The following is a 22,612-nucleotide window of genomic DNA, read 5'->3' as shown; positions in this document are numbered from 1 at the left end:
TTGCCTTTGAAGACTTAACTGTTCTAACGTGTTATAAAGAAAAATACAGCACGGAAAAGCGCACGCGGATTTAATGTCGATTATTATTATTATTATTTTTTTTTACAAAGAGTCATATATTAAAACCTTTTGGAAAACCGCTGGCACATGGTAAGCGCTGTATGTCTTTTAAATAAACAAGAATGCTTAAGACAAAAGACCTCGGTGTTTTTAACACTGTCATAAGCATTATATGCTCACTTATATGCAAAATACTTAATAGTAATTAGGAAGCATGGGATTTTTCAATCAGGTCTTTTATTTCCCTCAAGTATCCTATTTGACTATCTCCTGGTTAGGCGTCTTGCCTGATCTGTCTTCCACTGAAAGTGACTCTCAGGTCAGAGGAGGAAACAGAAGGAAGAAACTCTTTAAAACGCCCCAGTTTGCTTAGGAACGGTTGTGGATTGTCGGGGGCTGGAGGGGTGGCCAGTGCGGAGAGAAAGAAAAGAGAATGAGAGAGCGGCGGGATTTCAAGCCTCAACGCCCCTCCGCTACATGCTTTTCATCGAAAGTTGGTTGAAGGCTTACTAAGAGCCGGGGCAGAAGAAAAGATGTCCGATTGCAGAGCAAACCGCGGTTCTTTCCTTTTCAGAGATTTGTACAATGAGATAATGAGACCCAAAGATATGAAGGACTTTCCTAGAAACGAAATGCCATTAGGAGAGAAAGCCCAGAGCGACGGATCTAAAGGGAATGGAGGAGGGGAGAATCTGCCGTCTTCCCGAAATTGGTCATCTAGCTCATGTTTTGTGCTTATGTGATTTAGCTCACTTAAAGACATGAGAGTAAGATATCGAAAGCCAAGATCTGGAAACCTCAGACTCAATGGCCCTGATCCCCTTCCCCAGTTCTTCTCCCACCCATTTAATTTTACAGCTGTTTAAATTACAATTTTTGTACTTGTATTAATAAGTTTGGTGGTATTGACCTAGTTTTATCTTGTCCCACAAAATTTGAGTTTTCTTGCACAAATTAATGAAGTGATTGCTTTGCTGTAATTCTGAAATTCTCCTGGCAGTATTTTGGAAAGGAACCTGGGAATTAAAAAAAAAAATCTTCTTGGTCTGCTTTTTTGTTCATTAGAGCACTCTAATGTTTCAAAATCACTTGTCACATGTTTTACTATTTGTGACTTCTTTGAATCCTTTGAGGTGCTCCTTACAATTACTTAAAAAGTATCTGCCATTCCAATGTTTGGCTTCTCTTAAGTCACCAAGGCATGGCACCATTTAAAAAAAATGTTTAATTTAGTTCTCAGTGAGATTGCAGGCAGTTCTGTTATGTAAAGACTTTTATGTTAGTCTGAGAAACCTAAGTGCACAGAGTTCAAATTGAGCAGTCTAATTTTTTGCCCTATCTGAAATACGTATTATAATTATTTACACAGCTTTCTCTTGCAAGGGGAAGATAAACAGGTTGCTGAGAAGTGGTAGTCTATTTGCAATTGCTGGGGCAGGTGACCAGCACGTGCATCTGTGGGCAGCTTTGTTGGGCTGCCCTCCCTGACTACAGGGCTATTGTGAGCTGGCAATGCTTTAAAGTGTGTGAAAAAGCTGCCCCCTGAGAGTGGAGGCCAAGGGCAAGATCCTTGTAAATTTTAATACCTTTCTCAACATCAGGCTGGCAGAAGGCAGGCCAACCGAGGGTCATGTAAGACAGAACACATGTTAGGAAGGCACTAAAGTAAAACAAAGCTGAAAGCAAGTGCCAGTTTAGGCCCACCAACCTTGAAGTCGTTGATAAAAGGGAAATGCTTTACTAGCTAACAATTATTTTTGCCTAGCCACATAAAGTACATCATATTTCTTGGCTTGTCCCAAGTGGTGCTACTTACTTATTTGTTACATCAAAAACTCTGAGGTAGGAAATCTTATACCCAAAGCCCCCTTTCTTAGAAGTTAGAATGTTTAAATTGATTTGTTATTAACGGGTAATTTATTTAAAAGCTTTTATTTCAGGAATGGTGTTATTAGTTCTTAGAACATGCCCAGGAATAGAGGCTGGTTTTATTGCTAGACCCTTGAGGAGAAGGTTGTATAATTAGGTAACTAGTTTTCCATATCCCTGTAAGCAACAGTCAAAAGATAACTTCACCCACTCTTATCAACTTGTTCTTTGTGAGGGCTAAATTGATGTTGGGCAGGCTTTTCTTTCAAGGAAATTCTTTTAAATTTCTGTTTTCTTGAAGTTGGTTTGCGAGATATTTTTTTCCTCTTTAAGGATAGAATTAGTAAGGATATATTCACTTCTCTCATGGAAGAAACCTTTTAACTAACTGCATGCCCATCCTCTAGAGTATGGCCTGACACGTACTGGGTATACAATAAATGGTTTGAAATGAAATCCTTTTTGAAACCAACGAACTCCCTACTTCTTTCCATATATATAGAATTTAAATACATTGGCATAAGTAACTAGAAATAAACAACCATGAATTTAAACACCAGGAAAGCATTTACTGTTAATGGGACCTTAGTTTAGCCCAGAGCTTCCTGGCAGCCAAGTCAGAAAGAGAAACATAGTGTTTTCTAATTCTTGTAACCAGAAAAGAGGAAGCACATCTGTTTTTCAATAAAGAAAAACTTTATCCAGCAGCTGAATTCTAAAAGAGCTACATGATTGCTGTGTTCACAGAGTTAAGAAATTTTATTTAAAACAATTATACTTTGTCTAAAATTCTCTTCCAAGTATTATATTAATTATAAAATGAACAATAGCATTCATATTATGCAAAAAATGAAGACAATAGTTTATCTACTAATAGCCCAATAAGCCATCTACTAAGCTCTCAAGAGTAAATAATTGCCATTAATAGGACCTGTGCCTCAAAGAGTTTCAAAAATCTGGATTCTCCACAGTAAAGTTTCTGCTTTCAGTTTAAAAAAAAAATATCAAAGATTCGTGGATCTGGTTGGTTGGCATTATTTGATGAAAGTGAAAGAAAGAAACTCTACATGTTTCTGAAATATCAATTTCTGTGGAAAAATATAAGAGTAAAATTATTTCCCACTAGAATGCAAATGAACACCTATATTTTCTTAACATTTTTATTGGAACATTTTATTAGATGTGTGCATATTTATGCCCTTATCTGCTTATTTAAAAATTGATAGATGACTTTATGGAGAGGAGAACTCTCCTAGGTTGGAAATAAGAACTTGCTAATTTTAGATTTTCTGTGGAAAAAAAAATAACAGGCTATTTTTGGACCTTCATGCTTTGCAAACCTATTGAAGTGCATACTTTATGAGAAACAGAAAAATAACAAGCTCCCCCCCACCAAGACAGGGTTGTATTGGTTTTAGCAGATTCTGGTTACCCAGAATTTAAGTAATTCTGGGTATCTATTGGTTGAAAGGCAAAGCACAGAAGTTTAAAAAAAATTTTCTGCCTTTAGCTTTCAAAATAATTCAATGTAGTAATGTAAGAATTGGAGATATAGTTTTTAGAGATAGATTTTGGTTTCAAGTAATAGCTCATTCCATTTCTAGGAAGTGAATACTTTAAAGAAAATAACAGTTCTTTTAGGACTTTAGCATTCATTGGTGCAACACAACCTGTTTGGAAACAAAATGTCACGGTGCTTGGTAGAGAGCAATCACGCTCAGCTGCAGCATGCAGAGGGGCTGTGTACTGTGCCTTGACTATGTAAGAAAGGTGCATCTTGAATATGTAAGAAAGGTGTTTCCATAGCACTTTTAATCTGAGAATTCGAGGGCTTCATTGAATCATGCATGAATCAAAACTCACAGCGTTGTAGGATTTACTTGTCAGTGCTCGCTATCAAGATTTTGCTAGAATGGTCTCAACAGGAACATTCATAATGTCTGAAAATAGGTCAAAATATGAATAGGAAATAGAAGACCCATACAAACGTTGTTTATGGGTACTTAACACGTATACCTATCTACAAGTAGATAGAAGTGTCTATATGCAGATTGATATAAAAAGCACAAAGTAATTAAAAGTTTTTAAATGGACATGACTTGATTGTTAGTAAATAAAAGGCTATGGTAATATCTGGCATAGAGCAGATATTCAAGTCAGGAAAGTGCAGCATTGTATAATTAAACCACCATTTGTAAACCAATTTACAAATTTTGTAAGTTTATTTTCTTTATTTCTGAAAATTGCAATCATTGTATTCAAGTTTATTTTATTTTATTTTAGATACTGAAATACCTTGTCTTTTGTATATTTTATTGTGTATTTTTTTGTGTATTTTCTAAGTCTCTTAGAAAAGCAGACTTTTGTATTTTGAAGCTCTTGCTGCAAGGGGAATAAGATTGTTATATTAAAAGGTTGGGAGAGTGATTTTTTTCTGGTGTTCAGGTGAAACACCTGAGAAATCATGCTCTGCTTGTGTGAACCCATGAAATATTGATAAAGTGACTATATTTGTTTGCATGATTCTAGTTGTGATAACAAAGGTGTGAACAAAATTTAAAATTGAAAAAAATCCAACGATGATTTAATGTGTTTGTATGAATTGGGAAAAGAATGTCCATACTTTGATTTTTGCAGTGAAGTACTGTTCTCATTCAAAAATGTAGTTTGAGAACTAATATGTTGGGAACATCAGAATGGGGGCTAAGTAAACAGAACTGTGGGGGCGGGGGAATTATCTAAAAATGAAACCAAAGAGATTGTGAACAGAGATCACTGACAGAATTGTTAGTTTGTATACTTGAAAGTAATAAGACTCACTCATTAATCCTGCCTGATTTTTCAGACTGTGCCTGTCTTAAATTCGTTCTCATTTCCAGGCCACTGATGTACTGAATACCTACTTTGAGCAGTGCTCCCTGTTAAGCAGTGTGGGTAATACCTGGTGAATAAGACTTAATTTCCACTCTCAGGAAATAGCAGGAGAAATAATATAGGAGTCTATAAACACAAATAACTGTTACACAAGATGGGATTTATTTAAGGCCAAAGTAAAAGAAAAACTGCATGCTATGGACATAAAGCAAAAAATTCATTTTTCTTTTCCTTTTTTCTTTTTTTACAGTTTGTTTATTTATTTGTTTGTTTGTTTGTTTTGAGAGAGAAGGAGAGAGCGAGAGAGAGCACTCACAAGAGCAGGAGAGGGGCAGAGAGAGAGAGGGGGGGAGAGAAAGAATATACCAAGCAGGTTCCCTGATGTTAGCCCCACTCAGGCTCAATTTCAGAACTGTGAGATCATGAGATTATGATCTGAGCCAAAATCCAGGCTTGAAAACTTAACCAGCTGAGTCACACAGGCACCCCAATGAAAATTCGTTTTTAAAGGGAGATTTCATGAGTGGTAGTTCCAAAATTTTGGGGTAGAATTAGAGGGAAGCAATGATGTTGGAAGGGTGGGGGTGACCCAAGGATATTTGTCTTCAATTTCCACTTATATGATAAGCACGATTTTCATTTAGAGATTATGTTTATTGGGACGTCTTTGTATTGCTGTCAAACATTATGAGGAGGATTGTCTAATCACTTATCTATCCCTTGGTACAATCATGGGAATAAGAGAAAAAGTGGCATTTGAGCAAAGTTTTGAAGGATGTCTGGAATAGCTACAATCTTAAATACACTTTCTTGGGGAGGGATCAGCATTTGCAAAGATACACGGAAGCTGAAGAAGCAGGTGAATCTTAGGAAAAGAGGTGATCCTTAGCTGGAGTGTAGGATATGGAGGAAAGGTGGGTAGAAGGGAGAGAGTTGTGTTGGGGAAATGAATTAGGTTGTATCCAAACCATGGAAAAGCTTGCCTGCCAAGCTGGGTGTCTTGAAGTCATTTGAGAGTTACTGGAGGTTAAGAGAAATGACATGTTCAGATCTGTAATTCATTAGATTGATCCAATCAAGTTTCTTCCTTGTTTTAGTTGTCATCACTAATTTGAATCAAAAACATTGTAGTAGAAGAAAAATTCCAGGAAAATTTGTCCTTCTAAATGGAATTTTTGATATTCATTGTTTCTCTGCATAAGTCTTTATGCCACTGGATGAGCATTGTCACGACTGTTAACTTGGCCTTCAGGAAACTCATAGTTTTTCTATAGGTTACTTGGGTTTATTTAAAATGACCCAATTTAGATGAAAGAACATGTTCACTGTCTATTTTGTGGAGAATTTACGGAATTATGCCGTGACTTACACATCAATATTTACAGATTTGTTTTAAAATCTGCCATGTCATTATTAAAATAAGCATAGGGTTATACTCTTAAGGATTAAGAGAATTTTCTAAACGTGAGATTTTCAGCTTCATTGACTTCAGAGTAACCTATGGCACATGAACACTGCTAGCTAACTCAGATTTATCCAGATTAAATACTTGCAGTGAAAGATTGAGCCCTGATTCCTTCCTGCTACTTTCCTTCTGAAAGAGAAAAATAGGATACAGTTACTTTTCTACAGGCTACCATAAATATTTAAGGATATTACAATTGAGGTGTCCTTTAACTGTTCTTAGACTTGTATTGTTACATTCTTCCCTGAAAGGCCTTGTCAAAATAAAAGAAACTTGCATCTAAATATTGAATATTCAATCAGTAAACAATAATGTTTAAGAAGGAAATGCAAGACAGCCTTAAAATAGTGATTTTCTTTTAGTCGCTGTATTACAGGTAAGAATAAAACAAAGCTCCTTTTAGTGAATAAAGGTTAACAAGGTGGGGCCCTTATTGAATCAGAGCGCAAAACTTGCTGTGCTGAGATTTGCCATCAGATATTACTTTACATCCATCTCCAATCCATTGATCAATCATCTAGTGAGCTCTTTAAGGAATTCAACAGCAGTGTAACATGCGATTTGGGGGGGGGACTTCCTATCCAGAAAATACATTAATGGTGGGAATAGCTGCCATTTATCAAGGGCTTGCTTTGTGCCAGTTAGCTAACAAAGCACTACGTGGATTCATTTATTAAATCCTTACCAGAACTCCTTGAGGTAGGACAATCATTATCTTTATTTTACTAGTGAGAAATCAAACCCAGTGAGGTTAAATAACTGCCCAAGGTTTTATGAGTATTAAGTGGTAGAGTCAGGTTTGACGCAGGAAATCCAAAACTGGGCCAGTGCTCTACCCACTGGATATTGCCTCCAAAAAGGATGCATCTGGCACAGACAGTGCAAACAGGTAGAGGCAATGCAGTTTGAGAAAAATTTGTTTCCCAAAGACCATTTATAAATGTATTGTTTGGGCCAAATCTCATAGCAACTATGTAATACATGGTAGGTTTTTTGTTTTTGTTTTTTGGTTTGGTTTGGGGTGTGTGTGTGTGTTTGTTTGTTTGTTTGTTTGTTTTGAGGGTCTACCTTCAAAAAGCCTACCTACTTCACAACAGGAAAATTTGTGGTTAAGAATATAAACTTGGCTTCAGACAGCAGGAAGGTCTTTCCCAACTCTGTCACTAACTACATGGCTTTGAGCACGCTCCTTTTTTTGAACCTGAGATCTCAGGTGTTAATGACACCTAAATAAAAGGGTAAGGAACAAATAAAATAATGGGTATCAAGTGCTTAGTGACATGCTGAACACATGACAGGAAACAGATATTATAGCTAATTAACTAATTGTGGGTCCTGAGAACAGGAGACCTACTTTCCTGTTCCTTTTGTATCTTTATTGAAATTGAAACCATGTTTTATTTTTTTTTATATTACAGTAGCAATACATGATTACTGCAAAAAAATTAGTAAGCTGAGTTAGTAGTAACATTTAAATTGCCATTTAACTTAGTCAACAATCACCATTAGTGATTAGGATGATTATTCTTCCATTTTTTTCATCTTTACAAAATATGAAATGATTTTGCCTAGTATTATTTGGTAAATTGCTTTTTAAACCTCAATTAGAACAGTGAACATTTCCTGCATTTCATTAAATAGTCTATAGCATCATTTTTTTTTCCTAATGTAGTAGTTTTGGTATGGATGTATCATAAACGTACTTAACTGTTTCTTATTGGGCAATTAAATGGGTTTACAATTTTTTTCTATTATGAACAATGCTGAAATTTAGAAAAACTTTATATATAAAAAGTGTATGCATTTTAATTATTTTGGTCTAAATTTCTAGCTTCAGGTGACCAAACAGTATTCACCTTGTAAACACTTGATATTTCCTGCCAAATTACCATTAATAACAGTTGGACCAATTTATTTCTCTGCCAGCAATGTGTAAGAATACTCAGTTTTCTGAATCATCACCAACACTAGATAGTTCAATAGTTGCCAACCTGATAGGTGAAATACTATCTATCATTTTTAGTTTTTTATTATTAATGATATTAGAATTTTTTTCATAATCTTATTGGCTATTTATAATTTTTTTGTGACTGTTAATATACTCAGTTTTTCTTTTGAGGTAGTTGTCTTTTTATTATTAAAGGTGCTAATTATAAACCAAAGCACTTAATGTTTGTCTCATATATTTTCAGTTTGTCATTTTCTTTTAAATCTTATTTATGAACCTTTGATGTTTATGCATAGAGATTTTTACTTTTTCAACTTTATATCAATATTTAATATTTTTTCCCATTAAGAAACAATCTTTATTCAACCTAGAATTTATTTTGGTATATTTTTTTTACGTGGGAATGAATTTTAGTTCATTCAACAAACATTAACTGCATGCCTGTAATGTACCAGGTGTCATGCTTTTGCTTGGGAAATCACTGGAGCACAATGCAGGCAGAATTCCTGCCCCAGGAGGGAGTTCATCCTTTAAATGAGTTATTAGTTGTCTCAGAATAAACCGTCGATGCTCAGACATTACCTTTTCAGTGACTTAAATTCCTTCTTAATTGCCTACCAAATCCATGTGTATAATCGGGTCTGCTTATAGAGTTCCTATTTGATACCATTGACTTGTTTCTCTGTTCCTGTGCCAGGATCTCACTGTTTTAATTGAATTATAATTTAAAACAATGTATTTTAATAAATAGACAAGGGATAATTTCATTCATTTTTTTTTCTTTGTTTCATGACTTATTCTTTCTTCCTTTTTTTAACTATTTTTTTATTTGTGGCATAACATGTATAATATAAAACAAAATCTTCCACTATAACTGTTTTCACATGTACAATTCAGTGGCATTAATTATATTTATGACATTGTGCAACCATCACCACTATTTCTAAAACTTTTCATCACCTCGAACAGAAACTCCATGCCCATTAAATAATAGCTTCCTATAATCTCCTTCCCGAAGCCCCTGGTAACTTCTAATCTACTTTCTCTCTCAATGAATTTGCCTCTAGATATTTTACAGAAGTGGAACATAATATTTGTACTTTTATATCTGCTTATTTCATTTAGCATGTTTTAATCCACGTTATAGCATGTGTTATAATTTCATTCTGTCTTATGGCTGAGTAGTAGTCCATTATATGTAATACCACATTTTGTATATCCATTCATCCTTTCTATTTATATAGTTGGTAGAGGGTGCAACTCATCATCTCGGGTTTGCAAGTTCAAGCGCATGGTGGGTGGAGATTACTTAGAAAAAAAAACACTTGTACTTCTGGAAGAACTTTAGAATCATTTTGTCAAATATTTCCCCCATATCCTCTAATGTCTTCCTAACATCCTCTCAAGTGCCTTTCTACCTTACATCCCATGAATCCTATCTCCCCAAGTTGCTAGTCCTGAGTGCCTTCATAAAGTCCCAAGCCCACCATTGTACCTTGATCCTTGAACATTTCCTTCCCTCAAGCTGTCCCATGCTTTAAAATTAGTTACTTCCAGAGGCTCCTGGATGGTTCAGTCAGTTAAAAAATCTGACTCTTGATTTCAGTTCTGGTCCTGATCTCACAGTTCGTGAGTTTGAGTCCCACATCGGGCTCTGAACTGACTGTGGAACCTGCTTGGGATTCTCTCACTCTCTCCCTCCTTCTGCTCCTCTCTCTCTCTCTCTCTCAAATAAATAAAAACTTAAAAAAAATTAGTTACTTCAATTTTCATTTTCCTAATAAGAATGGACAGTTCCTTATTATAATCGATCTCATAGAGGTATTGGGAAAACAGTGTGAATTGTCTCTAAGCTGTGAATGTTAGATGTCTCTTAGCCCTCTTAGTAGGAATGTGTATTTTAGGAAAAGGATGTTTGTGAACTCAAATGATTTGCTATTTTTTTCAAATTCCAATGGTATAACAAAGTATACATATACAAAATTTATGTTAATTGACTGTTATTGGTAAGGCCTCTGGTCAACATTAAGCTATTAGTGGTTATGTTTTGGGGGAGTCAAAAGTTATACGTAAATTCTCCATTAGTGACACCCCTAACCCCTATGTTGTTCAAGGCTCAACTATATTAGATTGGTGGTGTTTATTCTCCCACTGTGTATGTGTAATGGAAAGAGCAATGGCTTTGGAATTAGGCTTAAGTTTTCAGTCCTGTCACTTAGTAACCTGTGTTATCTCAGCCATATTAATTTTCCTTCTAAGACTTAGTTTCCTCAACTGTAAAAATATGCATCATTGAGTTGTTTTAAAGACCAAGTAAGATAAATAACATGAAACCTTCTCACTATATATAGTCCATTGTATATTCTCAGTGAAGGTCAATTTCCTTTTCCTTCCTTCCCTAAATAACAACAAAAATAGTCTGTATGGGGAAAAGCATTCATAGCACTGAATGTCAACCCTTCTTGGTTAATGGCTGAATAAAGATAATGTGTTAATTTTTCAAAATGCCTCAATTTTCCTATATGTAGCTTTTATCTCACCCTTCACTAAATTATGGTGCTTGCAAAGCTCCTTGAACTTTACCAGTACAAAGCATACTGTTAGCAGGATGGAATTAACATTATCCCTGGTCTATAAAGTATCATACCTGCATTTGTAGTGAAAGGGACATATTCTTGCCTGAGTCCTGCAGCAGTGTTTTGCCACCTGTAACAGTGCTGAATAAAAGTGGTCCCATCTATCATTTCTGTAGCTCTTCCTCACAGAAGCAGTCTTGATAAGGATAAGAAATCCAGGACATCATAGTATCAACAATACTTTCCTCTTCAAAGCCGTCTTTCAGACAAGGCTCTGACTGTGCCTTACAAACACTAATTATATAAATCTTATATACTATTGCTTTGTGGGAGGTGAAGTATTTAGTAAAAATGATCATCTGAACAGAGATTGTCTGTGTGGGGGCAGGATGGAAATATGAAAAGTGGGAAGTGGGTGCTCAGCATACAGTCATCGCTGTTACAAGGTCAGCTGTGTGCTTGGCTAGGACTGTATACACTTCTGCTAGGTTTTCAACTAGTGTATAAAATACAGGCTATTCTTTGTTAGAAATCTGTGAGTGGTGTGAACTCCTTGAATACTAAAGATGTTAATTCTTATGGTTAGTTCTGCATACTGCATATGCAGTGGCACTCTGAGGTCATATGATGAAGAAGCAACTTCAGGTTGAGGTCAAACTGAGTTAGGATGGCTCAGTCTGACTCTGTAGGGAATTAAATGGTAAATAAGAAATCTGGGGGACCCTCGTCAGAGTATCTTACTGGTAGAGAATGATTTAGTGGAGAAATGAGCTTTAAAGTTAATAGCAATAGTGTATAGGATTTATATGATTTATATATCTATGTTAGTGTCTACACTTTTTATTTTGTTTTGTTTTTGTTTTATTTTATGATCTTTGTTCCTAATCGGAGGGCCCTTGCATCACCGTGATTCACAATAATAGTCATGAATATTTTTTTTTTGAAAAAAAGGCATTTTTTCTAAAACCCAAGAGAAATTACATACTTATTATTTATTTAAATGTTTAACAATGCTTTTTAGGCAACAGAAACGATATCTATTTATGTCACAATGATACTGAGTAGACTAATAAAAATGTCAATTCATTCTCAAAGTTTCAGTGCTTCAGCTATCTTCAAAGTTTCATTTTTTACCTTTTAGGATTTCTTAAAATTTATGTCATTTTTTTACCTCTTAGGATTTCTTATAATTTGGAAAACCAAACTAAAGTTTTGTTGTTTGCTGGCTAGGTCATTTTTTTTGCAATGTAGAATTAGTGTAGAAAAATAATAAAGAGGCCTTGGTATCCAGAATCTAGCACAGCACCTGATACTCATAAGTGCTCCATTAATATTTGCTAAAAGAATCTGATATATTGCCATAAACTGTTTTCCTTGGTTGAAATCTTTGCTAACTTGATTCTTTGTTTCTGATAAACTCATTGTTTCTACATTTTAAAAAATGTAGTTTAAAATAGAAGGATTATTCTCTCTGACAAAAATCTTATACTTGCCCATAGTTCTACTTGTCCAGAAAACAGAGGAGCTACTGTGATACTTAATAGGAACTACCTGGAGTGAACATTATTTATCTTCCCAGTACCTACTCCTACTTGCTCTCCTAAATTGCAATACTCAAATTTTCCTTTGAAGAGCCACGCCTCATCCCTGTGTAGTAGCCATTAGCTGAGGCGAGATTGAGCAGACTCCCATCCAGGGGTCGACACTGAATTGGGATAGACCAACCAATCAGAACGTTCCCGTCTGCTTGTCTAGGCTTATGTATGTATATACATAGTCCCCAGGCAACTGGGATTGATGCTTGGGAAGTTCAATCAGGGAGCATATTGAGATGTGAGTGAGAACATGTGAAACCCTCCTTCCTGGAAGACTTGTTTCAGAATCCTGAAGGAAGTCTGAAGGTGACATTATGGAGAAGGGCAAAACCAAGGAAACTGTAGAAAAAAAGAGCCATGTCCCTGACTGAGCTATACATGAAGCCAGTCCTAGCATTGAGTTTACTGTTTTAAGAGCCATCATGTCGCTTTTGTTTTTTAAACCAGTTTGTACATGATTGCCTGTTCTTTGAAAGGGGAGGAAAACTTTAATGGACATATAGCCTTATCGTAATCATATTCTTTTACTGGGAAAAAATTTAATTATTAGATTCTCTGCAAAATATTTTGATTAAGTTTTTTGCATAAAGTTTTTTTTAATGTTTATTTTTTATTTTTTATTTTTTTTTAAATTTTTTTTTCAACATTTTTATTTATTTTTGGGACAGAGAGAGACAGAGCATGAACGGGGGAGGGGCAGAGAGAGAGGGAGACACAGAATCGGAAACAGGCTCCAGGCTCTGAGCCATCAGCCCAGAGCCTGACGCGGGGCTCGAACTCCCGGACCGTGAGATCGTGACCTGGCTGAAGTCGGACGCTTAACCGACTGCGCCACCCAGGCGCCCCTAATGTTTATTTTTGAGAGAGAGAAAGAGACACAACACAAGTGGGGGAGGAGCAGAGAAGAGAGGGAGACACAGAATCCCAAGCAGGCTCCAGGATCTGAGGTGTCAGCCCAGAGCCCAACACTGAGCTTGAACTCAGAAACCATGAGATCAGGACCTGAGCCGAAGTTGGACTCTTAACCAACTGGGCCACCCAGTCACCCCAAGTTTTTTACTTTTAGAGAGAGGCACAATTAATTTCAAAAGCACAAAAGTTTTCCTCTGACTAGAATACAAAGATACACTTATATATTTTAGATAACAAAGCCACTAGCAAAATAAGACTGAAGTTTATGAGAAACTCCTAAGTATTGTACACATTTTTGTTCATGCATACCCAAGATATTGTAGGATTTTTTGCATGGCACCATCAATTCATCTATCTTTATACACCCCTGATACCTATCAGTATACCTTTTAGGTACTGTTCATTAGAAAAACCCTATTTTGAAGGAAGTTAGAAAAAAATAGTCATGTTAACAAAAAATTCATTTAGGTAACCTTTGCAGAGTTGGTGTTTTTTCATGCCAGCAAGTCCTTTGCTTTATATTCTGCCTTGGTTTCTGTCATTGTGCATTTCAAAACCTCCCAAAGTCAGACTTTCCATGAAGAGTCATCCAAAACAGAGTATATTTGGAATTCTGCTTCTCATGACCTAGTTGTATCACTAGAGGGATCAAAGAGGTTTTGTTCTGTTTCTATAATCAGCTATTTCTTTGAGAGGGCAGATTCATAAGAGTTTGAATTATGCTTAGAAATGCATACAAGGCAAGCAGCTACATGGCATTTTAATTACCTCCCTCCACTCCAATGAAAAACAACACCAGGCACAAACAGATGTCTCAGGTTAAACTCAGTTGATTCTCTTAACATAGCAAATAATTAGACTGTTTCCTTTCTCCCTAGGCTTTTTCTTTTCCTTTTTCTTGTTTTAATCTGTTTGCTCTCCTAGCTCTTCCATTTAATTTCTGAGGCATTCACCTTTTGCTAATGTTAAGAAAATTCCTACTGGACAAATTCTTCTCCTTACTAGACCCTACATGACATAGTATTAATATTCACAAAGGGAGCAGATGGCTGCCTTTGGGGTCCACCAATTACAGTAGTACCTTGCTTAGTCTGAATTGACCAATTAAAATCCTCAATTAACTAGAATGGGAAATTCAGTATATACAACCCCTATGGTGACCTCATGATATAGTGAGTTTGCAAATGAGTGTTTAGAATTCTTTCCCTGCCCTTTGGGGGGATAAAAACAAAAGGTAAGGAAATGGAGTCATCTAAAGGATTTTTGAAAACTCTAAAAAAACCTCAAACCCTGAAACTATGGAGTTTTCTGTGGCATCAGTGTACATTTACCCTAAGTTCCCATATTTTTCCACATATACATCTATAATTTGTTTTTTTTTAAATCATCATTGAAATTTAGATTAGTCAATATTTTGAGATGTTTCATTTTATATTTAATTTGATAAGCATTTACTGCACCTCCAAAGTACTCAAAATATTATGTTGTTAAGGCAAAAAAGAAAAAAAAAGTTTTCTAGTTACCCTTGCTGCCAAAGGAGTCACCCAAAACTGATGGTTGAAAATAACAGCAGTCATTTTATCATGACCACAGATTCTGTGACACAGGAATTCAGGAAGGCCTCAGATGGGCAGTTATGGCATTGGATATCTCATGTGGTTGCACTAAGGTAGTGGTTAGAGCTGGAAGAGCAGGTGGCTGGAGCAGCTGAGGACTTATTTATCTTCCTTCAAGTATCTTCAGGGTCTATCCATGGGTCTCTCTGAGCTGGTTTGGGCTTCCTTGCAGCATGATGACTTCAGAGCAAATGTTCTGGCCAACAAGGTAGAAGCTAATCCCCTTTTGTGACCCAGCACTTCAAGTCACGCAGTGTCTTTGCTGCTGCATTCTGTTAATTACACATGAATTGCTAGCCCCTCCAAATTCTGGGGAAAGGGAGTTAGACTTTGTATCTCATTGAGGGAGTGGTAAGTTTCGAGAAAAGCATGTGGGACTGAGAAGTGGTCATCTTTGGAAGATACAGTTTGCCATGATGAGTCAGATATAACTTCTCCAAAGAAGCTCATAGTCTAGTGGATATAACCACGATTCTCAAACTGTGCATTGAGGTCCCCCAGGTGTCTGTGAGGAATTCACAGTGTATTCACCGGATACTTTACATTTTTGCGGGAAACAATATGACATCAGTCAGACACCATGTGAATTATTACTAGTAAGTTGTTTGGACCTAATTACTTAATAAGTGGAACTGTTAGGTGTTTCTTTTGTCCTAGTTACGCCCTGAAAATAATTTATAGAGACAGAGAAAGTTTAGGAATCACTGGGATAAAAAACAAGATACAGATACTCAACTACGGTCTCAGCAGGTCCACAACTGACATTTGTAAGGTCCAGGACATGAATACAAATGGGGTTACTAGCTTGCTCCTTTCTTTTCCCATTACAGCTCCTGTGGACACGCCAGCTTTATACCTGAGCTCTGTGCATTCTCTTCCCCCACTGCAATAGCAGTTTCTCCTTGGCCCTTGGAGTGAGCACCCCATAGGTAAGTCAGTCCTTTGGGGGGAAGGACCAGTAGGGGAAGCCCACACAGAAGCAGACTGTGTGGATTTAAGCTAGGAATTTTGGAGTCCCAGGTACCCCAAATGTGATATAGAAAGGAGATCAGGGTTCTGGATTAGCCCATTTGGAGGGGAGTAGCTGGAGAGCTTTCTAAAATACAGGGGCTTAGGCAAGGCCTGGTCTAAGGGAGGTAATGAGACCCAGCACAGAACACAGCATATAATTGGTCCTCAAATTATATTTCATGAATAAATTAATCCAGAGCAGATTCTGATATGTATGATGACAGAGATTAAATACCGACTGCTATGGAAATTGAAACAAAGAACAATTCATTCTTGGAAAGGCTTATGTTACCTTCAGAGATGAGGGAGAGAAGAAGTAGAAGTGTGATGGGAAGTCAGCAAAACACAGGGATTAATGAAGCTGCTAGAGGCAAGCATCAGAAGAAAATCTAAAACTACGCTCACCATTAGTGGTGAATCTGAGTTTCAGGGCTTCCTGAAGCATACATAATTTGAGGGGCTCTCTTCCAAAAAAAGAATATGAAATTAGGTACGAAAAGATCACACAAATTATACATTTATAGAACCTCACAGAGTTACAAATACCAAACAAAATGTCCAGAAAGAATTGGGGCACCTGGCTGGCTTGGTCAGAAGAGCATCTGACTCTTGATCAAAGTGAATTTGAGCCTCACACTGGGTGTAGACATTACTTAAATAAATAAAACTAAAAAAAAGTCCAGGAAGAACGATTTTATTTTTTTTAATGTTTATTTATTTTTGAGAGAGAGAGAAAGAGAGAGACAGAGCACGAGTCAGGGAGGGGCAGAAAGAGAAAGAGACAGAATCAGAAGCAGGCTCCTGGCTCAAGGCAGACACAGGGCTTGAACTGACAAGCTGTGAGATCATGACCTGAGCTGTAGTCAGATGCTTAACCCACTGAGCCACTCAGGCACCCCATAGAAAGAGCAATTTTCTGGATGCTTTCTTACTAAATACCAATTTTATGTTCTGTAGGGAGAACAGAAAGATAATTTGTTCTAGTGTTGACTGAATATTTAAAAAAATATTTATTGTTTACAAAATGTTAGCACCATCATTATTAGTAATGACATGTAAACTGCTGTCATCTGTTGTCAATTGTGAATACCTCTTGTCATGCTGTTGAACTGTTACAGACCTGCTCTATTTTAAGTATAGTTACAGCTTTCTTCCCTTCAAACCTAGCAATTCTGAAATATTTTGTTTCACACAACTACCATAAACTATGAAAAATATGGAGCTTTTATAATTGTATATATAGCGCATTCTCAAATATAGTCCTGAGAGGAGAAGGCATCTGTTTTGATTAGATCTTGATGGGAACCAAACCCTCTGTTAAAATTTTATGTTCTTGATGTTGGAAGAATTTTCTACAGATTAGCTTCTGGCTCCATAACTTCAACCTCCACCACACCTACTTTCAGAGCCGAGCTATGTAAGAATCAGCCTCTGGCCCTGTACCTTTGTGTCAGAAGACCAGGAGAGTTGACACAGTGGGCAGTGAGGGTATTCATAGAATCTATCCCTAAATTGGGACAGCTGGCAAAAGCTTTCATGGAAGTAGCTGTGAACCATATAAGTGATAATATGCTGAAGTTGTATGTATCCCCAACTTAATCAACTGCTCCTTAACTCATATCCTCAAAAGCTGCAAGGCTCCCCAGTGCCACCTCGTATGAAGGGAGCCTGGAGAGGAAAGAGACAGGGGCCTTAACCAATTGCTGTTAAAAAAAAAATTACCTTTCACATTTTAAAAAAACCACGTGCCCGTGTGAACTCAATGCTACGGCCCTCCTAGGACCTTAGAAAGGGCCCATGCAAAGCAGGCACTTGAAGCTTAAACCTCATTCATGTAAATCCACCTTTCCCCACCATTCTCTATATTTCACGGAAGGAGACAAATAGTGCAAACTGAGAAAACATGTTCTAGAATAGAAGTAACACTGGACTGGAGTCTAGAGAACTGGAGCTTTGTTTGGTTCCAGCTCTCTCAGCTCTATTCCTTTGGGCCACCCTTTGGGACTTACTCTTGTTATCTGTTAAGTATTGGCCCTTCCTCATCTGCAAAAGGAAAGGAGAAATCAGCAGTCCAGTGTGGGACTCTTTGTGGTTCTACCTGGGAAGTAAATTATATTAAATGATGCAAATTATGTACATTTCAGTCCATATTATTTCTGTCAGTTACTATTGCCATTTCTGCAACTTGAAATAATGTGAGAATTATAACCAGCATGCAAGAACTTAAAAATATTTTAGCTCTGACATAGGGAGGTAGATGTACTGCAAAACACTCACGAGAAGCAAGAACAAATTGTCATTCTGAACACCATCACTAAAAGTACACAGAAGCACATTTCCTCCAGTTTTAAAAAAGCTTATCTTTCAGAAAAGTGCAAAAGTCACATAAGCTTCCATAAAAAACACTTCCAATGCAGACATGTATACAGTGAAAAATACAAGTCTCATCTCCAAATTTCACTTCCAAGAGGAATTACTGCTAACAATTTAGACCTGTGTGTAGCCTTCCACAACTAGTCTATGCACACACAATGGCAGATGGCATTTTGAAATATTAACTGAGGGGTTTTCTTTCCACTTTATTTCCTGGTGGTCCTGGCCTTTCACCCATTCTGTCAGCTGGCATGCATTCTGTGTTTGACACCTCAGGGAAAAGATGACCCAACAAAATACATTAAGAAAGGAAGTCAACAACTTTTGAGTCTCTAATTTTTTAGTTTCTAGTCCTTAAGGGAATAGAAAGACACAGGGAATAAAAAGAGATTTGGAAAAATATATGATAAGTCGGAAGAAGCCTTAAGGCTTCCAAGACTAGATAAAAGAGTTTCAATTCTTGGGAGAAGAGAGAGATTCAGAGAGGAAGAAAGGACCTCTGGCAACTTATGCTGCTTCTCTCCGAAAAATTAGAAAAAGGCCACATTTTGGTGAATGAATTACAATAAGGTGCCTTGTTGAGCAGATCCTTCCTAGGGGCAGTGGCTTAGACAGCTGACAACACCTTTGTACAAAGACAAGAGCCCCTCCTTCTTCCAACAGCCTTGGCCCCATGCCAAGGGTTTTGTCTTTCTAGATTTCAGCCCTATTCACACCCAAGCATCTTTGTCCAGTGTTCAAACTATATAACTGTATGAGACAGCCTTCCTTGTGGGTTCCTGAGAAAGAAGGTCATCTGTCCTGCCTCTCCAGCTCAGGTGACCTTGGCAGTGAAGAGACAGGACATAAGCATGCTTATGCAGGTATAGAGGTTGTTCCTGCTTTCTAGGTACACTCTCAGCCAGGGATGGTGGCCAGGCCCCAGGAGCAAAAGAGATGTCAGTGGGTGTCTAGACCCCTTGGGTTTTTTTAATGGTGATGCAATATTTTATTTATTCTGTCAATTAATAACTAATATTAGAGAACACTTATAATATTAATGGAACTTAATCTAAGAGAAGTTCATCTTACATTTTTTTACATTTCAGTATCAGGTGATCATAAGCAGATAGTCAAAATAATTATGGCCCAAAGTATTATACCAAAAACTTTTAATAAATGCTTGGTGTTGGTGTATGTACAATTCAGATTTTGGTGTAAATTTCTTTGGCTGCAAAGAAGAACATTTGGTTTACTTCCCTAATAGGAATGTCTCTTGATGTGGGGATGGTCTCTTAGTATTTCTTTTGCTATTGATTTTCAGCATATTTACCTGTGATTGTAGGAATGGAGTTGAGTGTGGAGAGATACTCATCATGTTTACTCCAAATAAGAGTACATAACCGATTACTATAGTAATGAGGAGGCAGACAGGCAGTGTAACTGCCCAATATTTTTGAGGGCAATAAGTTAAGCCTAAGGAGTTTAGCAAAGATTCAGCAATGAAAGCCCATGCAAGATAGAGTATGAAGCCACATTGGGGGCTTAGGGAAAGAACAAAGGCATAAATCACTCTTTCTGGCAAAGGTAATGGTGAATTTTCCACCATTTCCCTGTGGCTTTAGATAATCTCCAACACACACATACAAGCTGTGCTGGAGGACCCACTGGACTTTACACAGTCTCTCAGAATTTCCTACAGCCTAGCATGAATGGAATGACTCTTGGGAAGGGTACAGAAGTAGCTGGGAGAGCCAGACTTGGGAAGGGGAAGATACAGAAATGATTGGCATGATCCTAAGATGGGTGGCCAGACAGGGTAAGAGTGGATCCTAGCATCCCAAGTACTGATAGAGGGCAAATCCAGTGATGAGATGTCTTGTCACTCACAGCTTGGCCCAAATAAGCCTTCCTGGAACTCAAATGCAGTATCAGAAATTAATTTTCTATTACTACATAAAAGTAAGGTTAAAACAGAAAATAAGTTCATTATTTTTTTAAGAATTACATCTCTTGGGGTGCTTGGGTGGCTCAGTTGGTTAAGCATCCAACTTCAGCTCAGGTGGTTGGTGAGTTTGAGCCCCACGTGAGGCTCTGCACTGATGGCTCAGAGCCTGGAGCCTGCTACAGATTCTGTGTCTTCCTCTCTCTCTGCCCCTTCCCTGCTTGTGCGCGCTGTCTCTCTCCCTCTAAACTATAAACTTTTAAAGTTACATTTCTTGCCTATCTAAGTTTGTAAATCGAGATTCATACTTTGTTAGCATTGCAATGGTAATAAAATTATATGTATACTTGACAATATATCTGGAACAGACTTCTATATGAGCACATATAGATCTACCTCAGTAAAAAATCCTTTCATAATATGGCTCACGTAACATTTATCTAACCATTCGCTGGATGTTTAAGTCGTATCTGATTTTCACTCTTATGTTGCAGCAATAAGTGTCCTTTAAACCAACTACTGTTAGCACAGCCTCTTTGAACAATCTTTCTGTGTACTTAGATGGCAGGTATTGAGAGTATTATATTCCAGTTGGAAACACACACTCATCCACACAATCAATATGAGAAATTGTGTGCTAAAATTCATGTTCTGTTGGATTTTTTTTAGCACCAATATCTTTTTTATCAAGTGAAATATTTTTCAGCAAGTCTATATTTTAAAGATATGAGGTAGAGGCACTCTGGATGTGTAGAGACAGAAGGCTAGGGGATCTGATGCTCTGGTCAACTCTATCCCTGTCCCAGTGCCCCACCTTTTCCATGCCCCTGCCACTGCATCAGTTCCAATGCATAGGGATGGTACTATGGCCCTTTTCGCACTCACTGGTCAGGAATACCACAGACGAGATTTAGGATGTTGGTCTGGCAAAGGCGGTTAGATGTCACAGGTGTCTTTTATGGCTTTTTGACTTTTGCTTTTGTGATTTAATATCAACTATTTTGAGGTTAGTTGTGCTGTCCTTTGTGTCCATGTTACATAGTGTATAATTCAGTTACAGCACTTGTCACATTGTTCTTTCCTGAAAGTACTATTCAGAGAGAGAGAGAGAGAGAGAGAGAGAGAGAGAGAGAGAAATGTTTCCTTTAGAATCTATAGAAATAGATTTCCTTTAGAAATAGCTCCTTTAGAATCTATACAATGTACCATAAAACTTGGCAAGTACTAGCTTTTCCATAAGGCCTTCTGAATGAAGGAATGAATGAATGAGCCACACACATTTGCACAACTTAAGTATAAGACACACAAACTCTTCTTCAAGTGTATAGATACTCAAAAAAAATAGAAATGTATCTATTTTAGTCTCCCCTAGTCTTCTTTGGACCTACTCTATAGGTGTCTGAGTATTCTTGCTTTAGAACAGATTTATAGAAGAGGATTGGAATTGGTCCAAATGGCTCACATCATATTCTTGTAGCCACCTCTGGTAGATGACATAATGAGAGCAGCATATGTACTTATAACAACTACCACTGTGTGTGAAGGATGGATTTGGTAGATATTAAGCAAAAATGGGAATATGTATGCTTTTTACATCTGAGAGTTAGGAGGATCTAAGGCTGCCCACTCCATCCAGACTTTCAATTTTGTCACCAGGATGAGTGGGCGGAAGATCCTATAGAGGGGAAAACAAAATGAAGTAGAGGAAAGAGCATATGATAAATGCCCAAATAAGTAATAGGGAGATCAACCACATGAGGATAATAGTTTTTTTCTTATATGTTTTTATTTTAACATACTTTCAGACTTACAGAAAAGTTGCAAGAAGATTTAAAATTTTTTTTTCAACGTTTATTTATTTTTGGGACAGAGAGAGACAGAGCATGAACGGGGGAGGGGCAGAGAGAGAGGGAGACACAGAATCGGAAACAGGCTCCAGGCTCTGAGCCATCAGCCCAGAGCCTGACGCGGGGCTCGAACTCACGGACGGCGAGATCGTGACCTGGCTGAAGTCGGACGCTTAACCGACTGTGCCACCCAGGCGCCCCACAAGAAGATTTTAAAAGATACTCTTCACCTAAAAGATTCTCAAAAATATAAAATTGAAAGTTGCAGATATGAAGCTTCTTACCCCTAAATATTTCAAGTGTACACCCTAAAATCAAGGACATTCTTTTACATAACAAATATAATCATAAAAAATCTGGAAGCTCACATTGATACAAGTTATTATTTAATATACAGATAGATTTTTCAAATTATCCAAGTAGTTCTCTTTATAGAAACCGACCAACCAACCAACCAATCAACTAACCAATCAACCAAACACAACAGCAACAAAAAACACTGCCAGATCTCACATTGCATTGTTTAGTCTCCTTTAGCCTGA

General features: G+C 37.2%; 1 pseudogene; it reads right to left on the bottom strand.

The window, feature by feature from the left end:
• Window positions 1-19,483: 19,483 nt before the first annotated feature.
• Window positions 19,484-19,887, bottom strand: LOC125166497 (phosphatidylinositol N-acetylglucosaminyltransferase subunit P-like; annotated as a pseudogene).
• Between the last annotated feature and the right edge of the window lie 2,725 nt (window positions 19,888-22,612).

This window comes from Prionailurus viverrinus, chromosome B2 (assembly GCF_022837055.1).
Source record: "Prionailurus viverrinus isolate Anna chromosome B2, UM_Priviv_1.0, whole genome shotgun sequence".
Taxonomy (NCBI): domain Eukaryota; kingdom Metazoa; phylum Chordata; class Mammalia; order Carnivora; family Felidae; genus Prionailurus; species Prionailurus viverrinus.
This window is presented reverse-complemented; position numbering and strand designations above follow the sequence as displayed.